We start from the raw sequence: 16318 nt of genomic DNA on the forward strand, positions 1-16318 counted from the left end.
CAGTTCCACTGCAGCCACCATACCCAACACTGACCGAGCGGCCACTATTTAGTAGCTTCACCCTGTTCACGCTGCCCACGCACACCCCCACTCACACACACAGCTCCGTTCTGTCACCTTTGGTGCCGTCACCCTTCAGTGCCATCTTCTCCAGGGAATGTTAAATGAGTCAAACTGGCAGAGGAGGAAGAAAAGACTTGACGGAAAAGAACATCAAGGAAACTGCGGCGCTGACTGAGAGCCAAAGGACGGCGTCGGCAAAAGCCTTTGACATGATCCCGACACAACAAGCCAAATCACTTTCAAGTGTGCTAAAAGGTTTAGACTGGACACACCAAAACAGGAAACTCAGAAGGCAGAAAAAGTGCACTACTGATGAATGTAACTGCGTTTAACCATAAAATTATGCAAACTGAAATTCTGAAAATGAATTTGCCTTAATGGAAGCATGGCAATTTCGAAAAAATTAAAACATTTTGAAAACGTTTTTGTGCTAGAATGACATGGTTTTTCAACCGTGAAGAAACAGGTGTAGTTTGCAAAACTGCAATGGAAACACTTTTTTTCACATCTCAGGAGTCACATGATCAACAGCCGGATGTTACTACTGTCAGAAACCACGAAGAAGACAACAGGAAGTAGTAGGAGGATGATGGTTTGTTTTTGTTTTTTGAAGCCTCTTCATGTCTCTGTACATCCCTAGGAGGTTAATTTACTTTAACAAGGTATTGCTTATAACTGTGATGGGGTGTAAAAGGAGTTCATAAATCTTTAGGCTTTTATTTTTTGCTATTGAGACAACTTAAAAAATAAATACATTTTACAATTTATTGATGATCAACAGAGCAGAAAAAAACCCCAATTCTATTGGTTGAAATCTTTAAGTGAGATTATTTGTCTCAATAAAAATTTTTGAAAAATGTCTGCTGCATTAACAGTAGCTTTCTTGAAATAAGTGGAAGAAATGTAATCACCTTTTGTTCTTTGTGGGACCTTAACATTTTTGAACTAATGTCTCTCTTGAGTGTCAATCCCTCCATTAGTCACATACTAGCACTTCTTGTAAAAACCTGTGGGCTCATAACCATAACTTATATGTTCTTCTACTGCTCTTATAGTTTTTACGACGTAGATAAAAAAGGGAAGCTGAACATTTTCAAACTTTGAAACAAGACAATTTCTGAGATTAATCAAAATTTCTGGCTTTATATCAAATTTTCAACTTTTCAAACTCTGAAATGTTCTTGTATTTTCAAGAAAATTTCTAAGATTTTCTTGAAAAAAATTCTGAATTTGTATAGCTTTTGCAGCTGGGCAAAACTGTTTTTTTTCTCTACAAACTTTCTGAGTTTTTTTGGGCAGAAATTTCGTCCTCTTTTTTTTTTTTATGTACAATGGCCCTAATATACCATCATAAGTTTTTGCTTCGTGTCTCATTTTCTTTCCAATTCATAAATCTGCACCTCTTTGACTTGGTCTACCAAATGTTATAAAAAAAAATGAAACGTTCAAATGAAAAAGTTCAAGGAGCCCAAATATTTTTCAAAGCTGTGTATTTTAGCACGCCCCCTCTCTCCTGGCTTCCCTCTAGTCTTACCTTGGCAGAGTCTTTGTTCAACACTTTTAACACTCAGACTTGAATAGTATTATGACTGTCTGTCAGGCTTTTGATTGTTTTTCTTGGATGCCCCAGACAGATTTTGTTGTCAGCTACAATGCGGTGAGGAGTAGGAATCTGACTTGTCTTTTAGCACAAGTGTAATACAGCCAAAACAACTATTTTTGACTATGCACTGTATGTGAATGCTTGATATTGGTATGTATTATTTAGTATCACAACCTCTTCTATACCCTGATAGTCGACCATAGCAAAAGGCATAAGGCTTTAAAATAATAAATAAGTATTTTTTTTATTCAGCCTGTATTTAATTTAGGACATCTGATTAGCAATAACATTAAATTCATTCCACAGAAAAGAGAGCCAAGATGCAAATATTTCATGTAAAAGTATATATATGAACAAATATTATTGAATTATTGAATTTGTTTATTTTTACAGCTTTGCTTATAACTACTATTTTTATGTGTATTGTCTATTTTTTTTTTCATGCAGGCAATGCTTATTTGTAACATTTGCTTCACTCTCTTTTTTTATCTTTGCTCTCTCTACTTTTTCTCTTCGGTTCCAGATCCGATGGGTTCTGATGCTCGTTGCCAGAAGGTAGATAGACAAAATGTACCCTTTTAATCCTGGTCAGGGAAAAGGCTTAATCACAAAATAGTGCTGTTTAAACAAAGCCTGCTTTCTGTCAATGTGTGACATGTGTTAGGGATTGTCATGTCATATATCGTTCATAATTCTTTTAGTGATGGATTTTCAATGTGCATGAATTTATTCAGGTTAAAGCCTCATTCCAGATTCACATTTTTAAAGCAGTTTTGGTGTGAGGTCATCAGACCTGTCTGGAACCCTCAGGTTAGGGAAGGCCAGAGGTGTCAAAATAAGTGAAGCTATTGAGGTACGTAGATCCCCTAGAGAGGAAAGCTGCAAATAGTCAAGTATAAACAAGTGGTCAGACTGAACTTGGAATAACTGGCAAAGGAACCTGATCATTCCTTTAACAATCTAGGACACTTTCTTTGGGTGAAGTTGCTGCCATACAATCTAAAATCAGTGCTTCCATTAAAGATGTGGTCTCCAGGAGTTTTTGGGGTTCTTGTGAATAGGTTAGCTGGTCCTTGTATAACCAAACCAAGAGCTGTGTCCACCTTCGAAGAACAGAGCTGAGCTGATTGTTAATGTGGGACTCCATCTGCATGTCTGTGGTTCCCATGGACAGGGACTCAGTGTACGGTTGCTGAGAGAGGAGAGTATCTAGTGAACCAGAAGATAGCATCGTTAGCACTGAGCAGCTGAGTGTGTTGTCAAGAGGTGTGTCACTTTTTCAAAGATTATATCCTGTGGAGTTTTTCTAGGCAGGGGATCCAGGATCCATTTGAGGGACTACATTACCCTACTGGCCTGGAGACCCCTACACCAGGGCTCCTAAATCCAGACCTTGATCTGATCTGTGACCAGATCTTGGAAAAGCAGAACAGAATCAGATTTCATTCAAACTGTTAGCTCCCAATAAAACGGGAATTTAATTTTAGAACCTAATAATGAGGTAAAGATGAGATAAGATTTTTAAATGTATCACTTGAACCCAAACTGCTTGCTTTTGTCTTAATACAACTATATACTATATAACTATATAAAGCTACATACACATAACAGGTCTTGATGCAAATTCAGATTTTTTTCTTTTTCTTTTGTTGCTGAAATCAAATGTTAAAATCTATGTACTTGTTGCAAGGTTTGCCATGCTATTAATTAAATGCGACCTCAATCAAACCACTGTGTGTGAACGGTTTACCACCCCAAAGCTACCTGCATGACCAGAAGAAGAACCTAGACGTCCCACCGCAGCGCCCTGTTTATGGAATAATGGATGCAGTTGTCTATGGATGGATTTTGAAGTTATTCAGAGCAGACAGTATCGTCACAAGTTCATGACAACACAAAGGAAGCTAATAAAAAGAAAGCACAATTAATAGCAACAGGCCTCTGTAGAGCATTGAGTGCAACTTCTGCCCAGAAGCTACGCATCCAGACTTCCTTTTGGATGCGTAGTTGATCCAGGAGTGGTGGGGCTTTGATGTGAAGAGCTTCACTGGAACAGACTTCTTTTATAATTTCTTAATTATAAGTTCCTGCCATTGTTTACATCCAGATGTGCCGCATCTGGCCTTCCTGGAGAAGGCGGAATTATGAGGCATGTCTCACATCCTTGACGGAAAAGTCAGATTAAACGCACCGTTCAGACTGAAAACACTTTCAAACCTATTGGATACATGTCAGATGACGCCATACGGAAGTGGAACGCATCAGTTTTTTTTGGATCAGAATCGGGCCGATCAGACTGCTGTGAAAACGTCGGACATGAGTCACTTGGTTACCGCTGGTCAAAATATCTTGTTCACACACAAACCTGGACTTTATGTTTATTTCTTTCAATATGAAGGATGATTGTAACACACAGCACACACAGAGCGCTGCAGCAGAAGGGAAGCTTTTACATTCCTGGCATGGTAAAATTAAGACTGAGTGCTAACAGACACTCCCAGTTTAACCACATTACTCTTAAAAAATGTTACACAAACCAGAGACATCTCTGACAGCGCAACATTATCCCCCAGTTACAATTAATTACCCACACGTCCTCCCCATGCATCCCATTTACATATCTTAACAAAAGCAAGGGGATCTGCCAGGGGGGGAACACAGGTTAGTTAGGCATGCCAGGAATCATGCTGTGTGTGTGTGTGTGTGTGTGTGTATCTGGATTCCTCCATGTAGCTCTCATGCTGCCATGTGCTTGATAAAAACCAAACAAATTAATGCAGATTGGGCGCTGATAGCCGACTAGGCCGGATTGAAGCTGGATCCCTTCCAGAACTTCAGTTTTTGTTTCATTTTTAATTCTCCATTTAGTGCAGACATCCATTCCTCCTGCCTGTGCACCCGCACATGTCGCCCAAAATGCGTGCTGACATTTAGGCGCCAGCTTCCAACAGCCTTTGTCTTTGTGTGTGTTTCCTTTTCCTTCCCTCTTTTTTTCTCCATTATTTTTACCTCTTGTTTCCCCTCCGTCTCTCATTTATAATAGGGAGAGGGCAGGCTAGAGATAAAAAAAAAAAAAAAAGGCGAGCAGAGAGACAGAGTGAGCGGTCACACTGTGTGATGCTATCTGCTATCCACAACGCATTGCAAGTGGACGCCTGACATGTTCTATACATCTTTCCACTCTGGCGCTCATTAAACAAATACCCGTTGATATATGGCCCTCAAGAAATGAATTTTTACCTCTGTGTGCTGGGGGACCGGCTCTTTCTCTCTCAGTCCTCGCCTCCTCTGGGATCTCTTGGGCCCGTGTAAAAACACCCCAACACACACAAACAGGGCTGTGCATACACACCCTGACATAAAGTCCAAACAGATAACAAATGTGCCCATGAACACACTTGCACTTCTTTCCCCACACAGGGCAGCTGGGGGTGTGTTTGCTATCTGCTGGGCATGAGCAGGTACTTATGAGAGCCGGGTGGATACAATGCAGCAGATATGATTACTCAGATAATCTGAGAGCTTGTATATAACTATAACAACAACAACAACAATGCCAGGGCAGATTTACTCTAACCAAAACCTACCAACCCTCTTCTGTGATTTTTGATAAGGAATGATTAGATTGCTTTATTCTCATTATTATTCTTGTTGTTTTCTGTATTTTCATCACTTTGTAGGAAGTTGGGGCCTTATCTTCTGGGGAAATTCAACTTTTTTTTTTTTACAACAGTCTTTTTTTTTACTAAGAGCACAGTTTACACCCGTTGACATAAATCACTATGACCTGGATATAAGGCGCCCACGACAGAAAGTACTGCTAGCTTGGTATACATAAATAAAGTCATTCAACAGACAAAAAGCTAAAACTGAAAAGAAAGATTTGAAAAGCTTTGGCTGAGTTATTTAAATGGTTCCCTGTCATGGATTGGTGTTTAAAGAAACATCTTTATGTCAAATGGCTTGGACAGAATCCTTAATATCTAGCAAAGTGACAAAATCTCCTAAATGGAGCTTTTACTTAAGAAGGTGTCAAAGAATGCACTTGATCATAAAATTCAACATTGTGATAAATTGTATTTATGATCACTTTTTTATTAAGTTGTATTGTTTCCCCTAAGCAGCACATATTTGTAAAAGATGCACAGATAAATGAAATGCAATAAATTACATGATTAGACACTAACCAGATATGCTCTGAGTGATTCATATCTGGTTACTGGAAAACTAGTTCCATAATAACTGCATAACTATTTAATTTCTTTATTTGGATCCCCATGTTCTGAGTTCAAATGCTTTGGCAAAAAACCCCCCAAAAAACCCCAACATAATAATAATAAAATTAAAAAAGAAATAAATAAAAACAGGTGTGGAAGAAAACGGAGGTTCTACACTGTCTTCTTAGTTGCTGAATGAGCTACATTACCTTACTTCATTAAATCGACAAGACAGTTTGATTCTTTTCTTTTGCAAGAATGTGTTCATGATACTGCCTGGCCCCTACCATGCTAGATACTTTCTGGGAAGGTTGTTAGCTCCAGGTAAGAATCAGGAAATGGAATGTGGTCAGTTCCACAGAGTTCTGTACTGTGCCTGGTAAAATAGGGCAAAGTTATTTAGGAAACTGCAGGGAATGTAACAACAACAACAACAACAACAATAATAATAATAATAATAATAATAATAATAATAATAATAATAATAATAATAATAAACTTTGTATAGTTAGTAAACACAGTCAGCACCTTGCAATGACTTTATTTACTAAAGGCTTTTCAAGATAAAGCAAATAAAATAACTGCTACTTATGTAGCAGCAGCTAAAAACAGATGCTTCCCTTTTATCTTTTTAAAACTAATTTAGCTTTTGCTCAACTCACAGTAAAGATTTTGTGACGTCATGACAAAGACAATGTACATGACTGACTCACGCAAATGATTGGCAATGTAAAACAACATTTGCTTTATTGTTATGCAGACATTCAACCTAAACCGCTCATTACAAAAACAAACACTAACTAAAACTGCTGAAAACTTTCAATAGTCTGATTGAATCTTAGACATTCACAAGAAATCTGGTAGCTTTTCTACATTTTGTCTGTTCATAGTCACTAATTTCGAGTGGGAAATAATCTACTCAGAGTACAGAGCTGACGTAGGAGGAAAGACAGAGAAGTTTATGACCATGAAAAGAAAATGGAGGAAACAACAGAGACAAGCAATGACCTGTAAAAGACCAGGAAGCCTACAAAGCCCCACATCCCCTGGGTTTACTGTGACTGAAAAATGTCGAGCACTTTGCATCTCTTCCAAAGAGCTGAAATATAAGCAATATTGTTGCATATTTTGCACAAAACATGTGCAAAATGTTTTTGCACATGTTTTGTTCACAGATGTTCACAGGGATGTTCACAGTTTAAAGGGATGTTCACAGTTTAAAAGCGTTTCAATGTGACTGAGCTCAGTCTACATATTATGCACTTTCCAGTGAATCATTTCCACATTTTCTTCTTTGAGAATCACATAGACTGAGCAGTCTGGATTAAGTGCAACAAACTCAGTCAATACACTGAACGTGGACCTTGATTTAAGACTTAAAACCGTAAAATGAACTGCAACAACTTAAAATTAGAGCTGTTGCAGCTCACTTCATTGATGCATTTCGATTATCAGCTGATTGTATGCACAACGCAGTGGTTTTTACAAATGAATATTAAACATCAGGTTCTCTATAGTAGTTCCATTGAGGGGGACGTAAAAACAACTATGGTGCAGGAAATAATTGAAAGACACTGCAATAAACTATATTTTGGGATTTTTGATGGCCAAAAAACAACAAACAGATTTTGTTGATCATGATTGAGTTTTAAAAGCAATAAAAGGATAAAACATCCAAGAGAGGTGAGCAGTTCTTATTTCTATACATCCAATAGAAATAAGAGATTACCCTCCATGCTGAACCAGTTCATCCCTCCTTTTGCCCCACGATGGACAGAGTTAGAGGATGAACCTTCGGCCCGTTTGCCCTTGCATGCATTTGTTCAGCGCCTGGTTGCTCTCATTAAAGCTTGCTAATGCACTTGTAAAACAGTCAGCAGAAACGATAGATCACCGCATGGGGTAGAAACAAGGTGCTTGTGCGGTGGAGGAGGCGTGTGTTTGTAAGTGTGTGTATGTGCGGGTGGAGGGAGGGGGCCTATGAGAGGAAGTGTAAAAGTATTAGGGGGAAAAAGGGATGGGGTGAAACAGACAGGCAGGAGAAAGAAAGAGGGCATGTGAAAGAGGGGGAGAGGAGCGGAGAGGAGGAGAGCGAGGTGGTATCGGGTGGAGGTGGATGCTGGTCAGTGGAGATGTCGGTGGCCCATTAATCTTGGCCTCTTCCTGCCTAGTTATTGTGTATTTCTTTTGGCCAGAGATTGATTGTAGCAGGGGAAGATGAATTTGCTCGTGGACCTTCTTTTCTCTCTCACACCCTTTGTTTTTTTTTTTGTTTTTTTTTTTCCTAACTTCAGATGCTTGGCCAAGGTGATAATGCTCTCCGTCTCCATGCCTTGGTCCCCCTCCTCCTCTTATGCCCGCCATCCTCCCCTCTCCTGTGTTTTTCCCTTTCATTTATTTTAGATTACAATCATCATCTATTGCAGGTTGCAGAAAATGCGTTTGTATGGCCAAAAAAAATGGAGATCCCGGTTTTGGACGCCACCGCCTGGGGGCTTGGAGCGGGGGAGTGGACAGTGGCCCAGCTGGACAAACTTGTAAGACAGAGGTATTTCCTAGCCAACACACACTAAGCTTCTCTCTTATTGCCATGAATTGCAAACGTTTTCCAACAAACTGCCAGGTATGCAGGGAAATTCATTTTGCTCACAGTCAGAGATTTGTAGTAATCTCTGAGTGAACATGGACACTGTTAATGATATTCTCATCTATCCAACAAAAACTTATTGCTTTCTTGCATTTGTTAAAGAAAAAATGGTTAAAACAGTGCTATGCTATTTACTACCTTGATTTGACAATTTTTATGGAAAAAATAGTTTCATCGAAATTCAACAAATCTCTTCTAAAGTCTTTCTCCTTGTTTGAAGCTTACACTTGTGGTACAAGTAAATATACTCCAGTGCTGCTGGGGTCTCCCAGTAACCTACTGGGGTCTCCCAGTTCCCTACCAGAGGTAATTTGCTGAGGCTTCAGGGATAGTTTCTGCATGGGAAGCTGAATTTGTAGTCATGCCAGTCATCAAAATAATTCAGCATATCTTGACCTCACCTGTCTCAGGCTGGTTTGAGGTGTTTTATGGCTGGTGCACAAAGACTGCTAACACCTTGAATATCAAGTAAGTCAAATATTGGACCACTGTGATATCTAGAAAGCCACAAGGAGACCAACTCTTTTGTATCATGGACTTGTGGAAAGCAGAATAATGCCAAAAAATTAAAACCATGGAATTAACTTCTGTGTGGGGAAATGCCTGGCAGTGATGACTAATTGGGCTGGTTAAGGCAGACAGGAGAACACAAAGCAATAGTCAGCTCAGACAGGCCTCCATTTTGCTGGACAGCAGCTTCTCTTCTGGTTGCCCAAAAGCTCAGTTGCTTCATTGGGCAACCAGAGGTGACAGCTTCTCAGTTTCTTGTTGTACCGAAGAAAACTCACCCATCAGTCATCAATGACTATAGACCTGTTGGCTTGACATCCCACATCATGAAGGTCCTGGAGAGACTCCTGTTGACCCACCTGAGTAAGCAGACAAGCTCATATCAGGAAGCTGTGAAGTTGAAGACACCATCATAAACCTGCTTCAACAAAGCCATTGTCATATGGACAGTGGGTTTGTTGCGCTGTGAGGATCATTTTATCCAGTGACGACTGTGGAATCTCTGGAGATGATGATGGAAATAAGAATTTTCATAAAATTAAGAAAATTATAGACAACTTTGGCCATCCTTTAGTCAGAGGCTTCATCAAATTCACTGTAATACAGACTGCTACAAGAGATCATAAAGTTGTTTGTCAATCCAACATGTTGAATTCATAACTATTCTGTAAAATCTCCAAACACAATTTCCCCAAAATGTCACATATGTAGCCGCTCCCGAGTAGGAGGGGCTTGTCTCTCCAACACCTGAATAAGACTCTGACCTCTCCTCTGATTGGCTGACAGATGATGAGCGCTAGCACCATGACTGATTTATGAATATATATTATGTATTTACATCCGTCGATGCCATGATTTTTAATGACTTGTCATGTGAACAAGCTTAATGACAAGTGGTTTTGATTTCTTAGTTAATGGAAACACCACAATTGCAAAATTGTATTTTGTCAACTTTAGCAGATCAAAAGGTTTTTCATCCATTTATAATGGAAAGTTCCCAAGTGATCCATCCTGTTCTGCAGCTCAAAAAATAAATAAAAAAAATAAATAAATTATAGAATAGAATAGAATAGAATAGAATAGAATAGAATAGAATAGAAGTACTTTATTCATCCCAGCAGGGAAATTACTTTGCAGTTACAGCATAGAGACAAGACACAATAACAACTACCACTGAGTAGTAGTTGTAGATAAAATAAAAAAATAAAAAATAAAAAAGTAAAATAAAATAAAATAAAAATAAAATATAAAATGCTATTATAGCCAGACTAGACTATTTTGTCTGGACAACTAACTATTTTGTTCCAGTAGACAGAGTTTTACTTTGAACCATTTAATTCACCAAAAGGAAGAATAAAATATTTATGTAGATTTTCTCTACTTTATAACAATATTACATACAATAGTACTGAGAAACAGCTACTGTATGTGATTTGTACAGTATGAAAAAAAAAATCATCAATTAAAGCTGCTTACACGGCTAACAGGCCTGTGATACCTCAGTGATCCCAGGCTTGTGTTACTGTTGTATCAGTGCCAGAGCTGCAGCAGTGTATTCCCTGGCCTGAATGCCACTTAACCCAGTGACCTTGGTATGGGCAGACATATGCTTCAGGCCACCGGGATGTTCTGATCTCACACAAATACACACTTGGCACATTCAGACATTTGAGGGCCGTCCCTGCCTGAATGGTAAAGCAGAACACTCAACAACTGAGAAGAAACTATTGTAATAACAGCAATCTTTGTACTTTTAAATTGATTTCATATTATATATGCTTTTTTATTTTCTGTAAACCTTTTCTTTACTTCAATGAAGGATTTATTTTTATATATAGGACAAATCCTGAAATCAAACCACCTTTCCTGTGAACACTGATGTACAAAATCCACTGAATGCAGATGTCACAGAGAGACGTGCCTCTTCCCATCCTGGGTGTATCTACAGCAGCATCTACTTTAAACCAAAAGTTTCAGTTACAGAAATAAAACAAACAGATGAACTCATCAAAGAGATTAGAGAAACTGAACAAAACTCCAGCAAATAAAAAATAAAAAATCTGAACTTAAAGAGATGAAACACAAAGATAATGGCAAATTATTGGTAGGTAGGGTTAAACAATACAAGCACTTACTACACGAACACAGTAAAGATGTTTCTTTTTAAGAACTAAACACAAAGGAAGAAAATTAATTCAAAACTTTAATAAAAATCCTCCTTCTGGAGTAATCTGGTGGTGCAGAAGGTAAGGAATCTGTGAAAAAAAAAACAACCCAACAATAATAGTCATATTCACACACAAAAGTTGAGAAGTGAGTTGATACAAATACAGAAGTGAACTGAAGTTGAGCAGAACAAATGTATTTACATAAGTTAATATATTTTCATAGTAAACTGCAGTGTGTTATTGTGCTTGGATGGATGAAAAGCATAAATATACGAAACAAAATGTTGTGTATTTTGACTGTGTGTGTGGCCATCACACCCTGTTTAAATTATATTCAACAACAACATTATTTTATTTGACTTTTTTAACATCAGAAGTATTTTGCTGTTCTTAAACTGGGTTCTTTTAAAAGGTCACAAATGTTACAAAAGTGCATTTAAATAAACATGTGAAACTGTGTGTTCACCAGATTCACATGATTTTCTGTCTCCATGGAGACTTAAAAACATCTGAAGCTAAAATAGACTTCCAGGGACTTTCAATGTCAAACCAGAGCAGACAAAAACATGTTGTACATCCAAAAAGTACAAATAACCCGATAACCTGACCATGACAGAGTAGACCATAGCAGCTCTGTTCTTCACAAGAAGTAAAGACAAAGTCCAAACATGAGAACATTTAAACAGGGGGAAATAATTACTATAATAACTTACTTTTTAATTAAAAATTATTCTATCCTATTCTGTTAACACTAGGGACATTATAGGAAAAATAGATTGTTTTGTGAAATAAATAATAGATAAAAAAGAAGGTAAAGTTTCATCTGGGGTGTCTCATCTTTTCTCATTTCAAACAGCGACACAATGTTCCCAGTGATTGACTTACTTCTACATATCTACTTATTTTGCCCAAAAATGAAATTAACTGACATAAAAGCTCAAATCTTGCGCATGCTTATCAAGTCAACATGAATAAAAAATTAAAATGACAAAACATTTGAATGGAAAGAAAAGATATTTAAGACTTTTGAGCATTACATTTATAGAAATATTTAGCATTTTCATTGCTGACTCTTCATTGCTTTTGCACCTGTTGACAAGTTGGATTCAAACGTCTGGGCCAAGTCCTGACAAATAGTGACCCATTCTTCTCTTGGTAGGGCTCAATCACACTTTATTACCTTCCATTTGTCCACCTATTTTTTGAAAACTCATTATTGGTTCTCCATGGAACCCCGCCTCTCGCCCGGAACGTTAGCTGGAGATAGGCACCAGCAGCCCTCCTGACCCCACTAGGGACAAGGGTGTTATAAAATGGATGGATGGTTCTCCATGGAGTTAAAATCTTGGGAATTAGCCACAGTTTCAAAGAGTCTGTGTTCTGATCTTCAAGCCACATTCATTTTCATATTTGTCGTCTAACACAAGAGGCTGGGAAACAAAGTCCTCAGCAGATTATAGCGGGATCGCTGGAAGGAGCTGATGTTTGAAAATATGAAATTCAAATCGGGAAGCTTCACAGTCATCATCACTTTGAATGTAAGTGGAAATGACTGAACACTTTTCTTTGGTGGCGACTGTTGCAATGAAAAAAAACAAGAAACAAAACAAATGGTTTCAAGTACATCTGACCCTCTTTAACGGAAATCAGTCTGATTAGATTAGTGGAATAGATTTACGATTTACCTCTCATTGTGATAACTGTCATATACTGAGGTGGTTGTTTTTGTGTCAGGGTTTAAATGGAGAGAGAAGTTCATGGAAATTTCATATATAAACATCAAATCTTACCAAGGAGTTTTGTTCTAGTTTCTGGTCCATCTTCTGGCACACTTTGAAGAAGTCAAAAATAACCTATAAGTACCTTTTCAGCAGATTATACCTTTTCAGCAAGACACAGGAGCTCAATTTTACAGAATGATTCTTTGATATTATTGAAAAAGTATTTTAATTAAATTATTTCACTCACAACAAGACATTTCTCCCATGTTATAAGTGGAAAAATCTGCCAATTGAATACAAACTGTCATCAGTACTAAGGAATTATTGACTTAAACCAAGTTCATCTGTCTTGCTGAAAAGTAACGTATCAGTTGGTTTTGTTGTATTTCTAGTATATAAAGACATTTTCTGTCTAGAAACTAGACCAAAAACACCTGGTAAGATTTTGGGTTTTTGCAGTGTTTGCTGTAAGTTCACATGCTTCATCACTCTGCATTATTATGAAGAAGCAATGAAAACTGTCAAGACTGGATTTGCCCGAGATTTTTTTTGGTGTGTTTCAGTTTGTCTGCCAAATAGTTGTTCATCAGTATTTAGTTGTTGAACTAATAATTGCCCGTGCTCTTCAGTGATTTATTGATGAAAGTTTGTATACATGTGGGGTCATTCTTCTGTGCCAAAACTTTCTGATTCTTAAACGCAACATACGCCGACCAAACTTTGAAAGTCACACATGCTCGGATGAGACACATACCTCCACTATTTTTTCTCTCCTGACATTTGTGTGTATGCGTGTGTGCATGCAGGGTGTGTGTGTGTGAGTACCGTTGACCTTTCTGCAACGTTGCCCCGTATTCACTGGTTGTCAGCACAGTCTCTGTCCCAGACCATCCGTCTCTGCCACCAGTCAGTCCTCCAACCAATCCTCTGCCGTCCCATTAACACCAGCACACATGCACATACGTACATGTACGGCACACACACCGCCAGTGTACACTCTCCTCACACACCCCCGCACGCAGGGGTGCACACACACGCACGCAGTCACAGACACAGACTCAATCCTCTGTTGTCCCATTAGCCCGGGATAAGGTGCTCTGCTTTCCTTTGAGCCTGGGCTCATCCTGGCTAGCCAGGGGGATCATTAAGGCCTTGCAGTGGATGCAGAAACACACACACACACCCCTCCACCCACCCCCACTTCCTCACACGCACCTGCACACACACATATATGCCGGAGCTGTACCAAACATGCTGGAGGAGTCCAGGTGGCCTGTTGTTATTTATAACAAAAGGAACAGCGCAGCAGAACTGGCTGACATCAGGTCCGTGTGGACCTGTGTGTACCTGAACGTTGTTTTTCACTCAATCTACTGTTTGCGAGTGTGTGAGGAAAAAAGGAGTTCACTGAAGGACAGCTCAAAGTGTCTGTCCGACACAAGCCCCCTCTCCTCACCCCCAGACAGTGGTCTACCAGGACCGCCGGACCAGATGTTGGCTCCGGAGCAAGAGCAAGATTGATTGGTTTAATTGCTCTCTGGTGTCACTATATTTAATGTCAACTTTTAAAGGATGTTTGCTCTCCCTGCTTTCTCTTCTTGCATTCAGCTTATTTTTATCTGGGTCCCCGAGAGGTGTGTCATGTTTTCTGATCAGTGGAGTGTGTGAAGATGGGTATGTACAGGTTACCCTAACATCTGTTCAACATATCCCGGAGATTAAGGCGTTTATGGGCCTTCAGAATTCATAGCATTGTGTTCTTTTAAGATGTCTCTGCTTTTAAGCCATTCCTTCCATTTTTCTTTAGATTTTGGAATTATCTGTCTGCATTACATCTGCTGTATGTAGCTTTTATGAAAATTATGGTTTTTGCACATTGGTTAAAAGTGTCACAAAGATGTCAGACATATGATCTATGACAAAAAATCAAATTCATCCACCTCCTCCCAGTGCTCCTATTGCCATCTGCAGAAAAGACCTAAGCCCAGTCAGAAACAGCCAATCAGAGCCAAGAGGAAGGTCTTAGTGCTGTCAATCAAGGTCATGCATGTGCGGCACAGTGACTATGCTACCTAGCTTGAGCATTCAAAACAGACTTGTGATTGATTGTGGGATGTCAACATGACTGACAGCACCATGTGATTGGTTGTTTCTGACAGAGCGGTGTATTTTTGCACAAAGAGGAGCTCAATTTTTTCACAGATTTTCTGTCTGATACTGTTCTGTTCTGTCACAACAAAGAGACAGTTTTACCAAATATGTAAAAAAACAAAATAAAGAAAACATATTTTTAATAAAAGGTATATTCTGCAGCTTTTACAGATTAAACAGTGTGTGTTGAGTGAGCAGATTAAAACTATATTGAGGATGTTTTACTTTTAACACTGACTTTAAAACTAGCTGATTCTGAGATTAAGTTTTGATGAGACCTTTTTTGTTTGGTTTAAAGGAACAAAAAAGTACTAAGAAACTAACTGGTTGAAAAGAATTTATATTTTCCACTGTTGGATCTTAAGAAGACAATAAAGCTACAAAATGTAAAAAAAATATATATATATATACGTATATATATACATATATACAGTATAAATAGAAATGGGAGTGAAACCAGAAATATTGAGCAAGCATTAATCTCTTAAGCTTTGACAATTTCATAAATCTTCCTTTTTTTAAAATTGACATTTACATGTACCAATGGTCTTGTCCCAGAGTTAGTGAGCAGAATGATCTTAAAGGCCAGCAGCACTGGAGTTGGAACTAGAGGAGCAAATCTCTAGTTCAATGGAGACAGCAAACCTGCAAAATCTCAATCATCAAGGTTCCTTCTCATTGATATGGGTAACAGTTTATCATCAGCAATAAAAATATTTACATATTTTAAAGGTTTTCATTCACAGATGGAACAATGGCTGAAATAAAAACAAATGTTTTTACCAGTCTATATTGTTGGTGAGAATGCGTCTCTGATGTGCATTTTTATGTATTTTCTGTTAATAGCTGCAGTATTTCAGCATACATGTGTGTTGGGAATTTCTAAGTTTGCTGTTTTTTATGGGTTTTTTTTAAGTTCCAACTGATATCTGGGTTTGCAAATCAGCCTGTGGCTCTGGAACCTTCATACAAAACAATGGTATCTTTGTTATATTATGTAATATGATTTGGTGTTCTGTCCTTGATTAACAAACTCAATTGAAATTGAATTGAATTTAATGCAAACAACCATTGAACTCAAGAAGGTTGTTTATCAGTTCATGAGGCTTCTTGAGCTTGGACCCAGTAAGACAGAAACTGCTGAAGAGATTTTGAGAGTTATCGATCAACAAGTGAAGCAGTAGACTCCAAAACATTTCACAGGCCCTGAGCCGGAGGATCCAACTGGACGATCCTTG

The sequence above is a fragment of the Xiphophorus hellerii genome, chromosome 4 (assembly GCF_003331165.1).
Source record: "Xiphophorus hellerii strain 12219 chromosome 4, Xiphophorus_hellerii-4.1, whole genome shotgun sequence".
Classification (NCBI taxonomy): domain Eukaryota; kingdom Metazoa; phylum Chordata; class Actinopteri; order Cyprinodontiformes; family Poeciliidae; genus Xiphophorus; species Xiphophorus hellerii.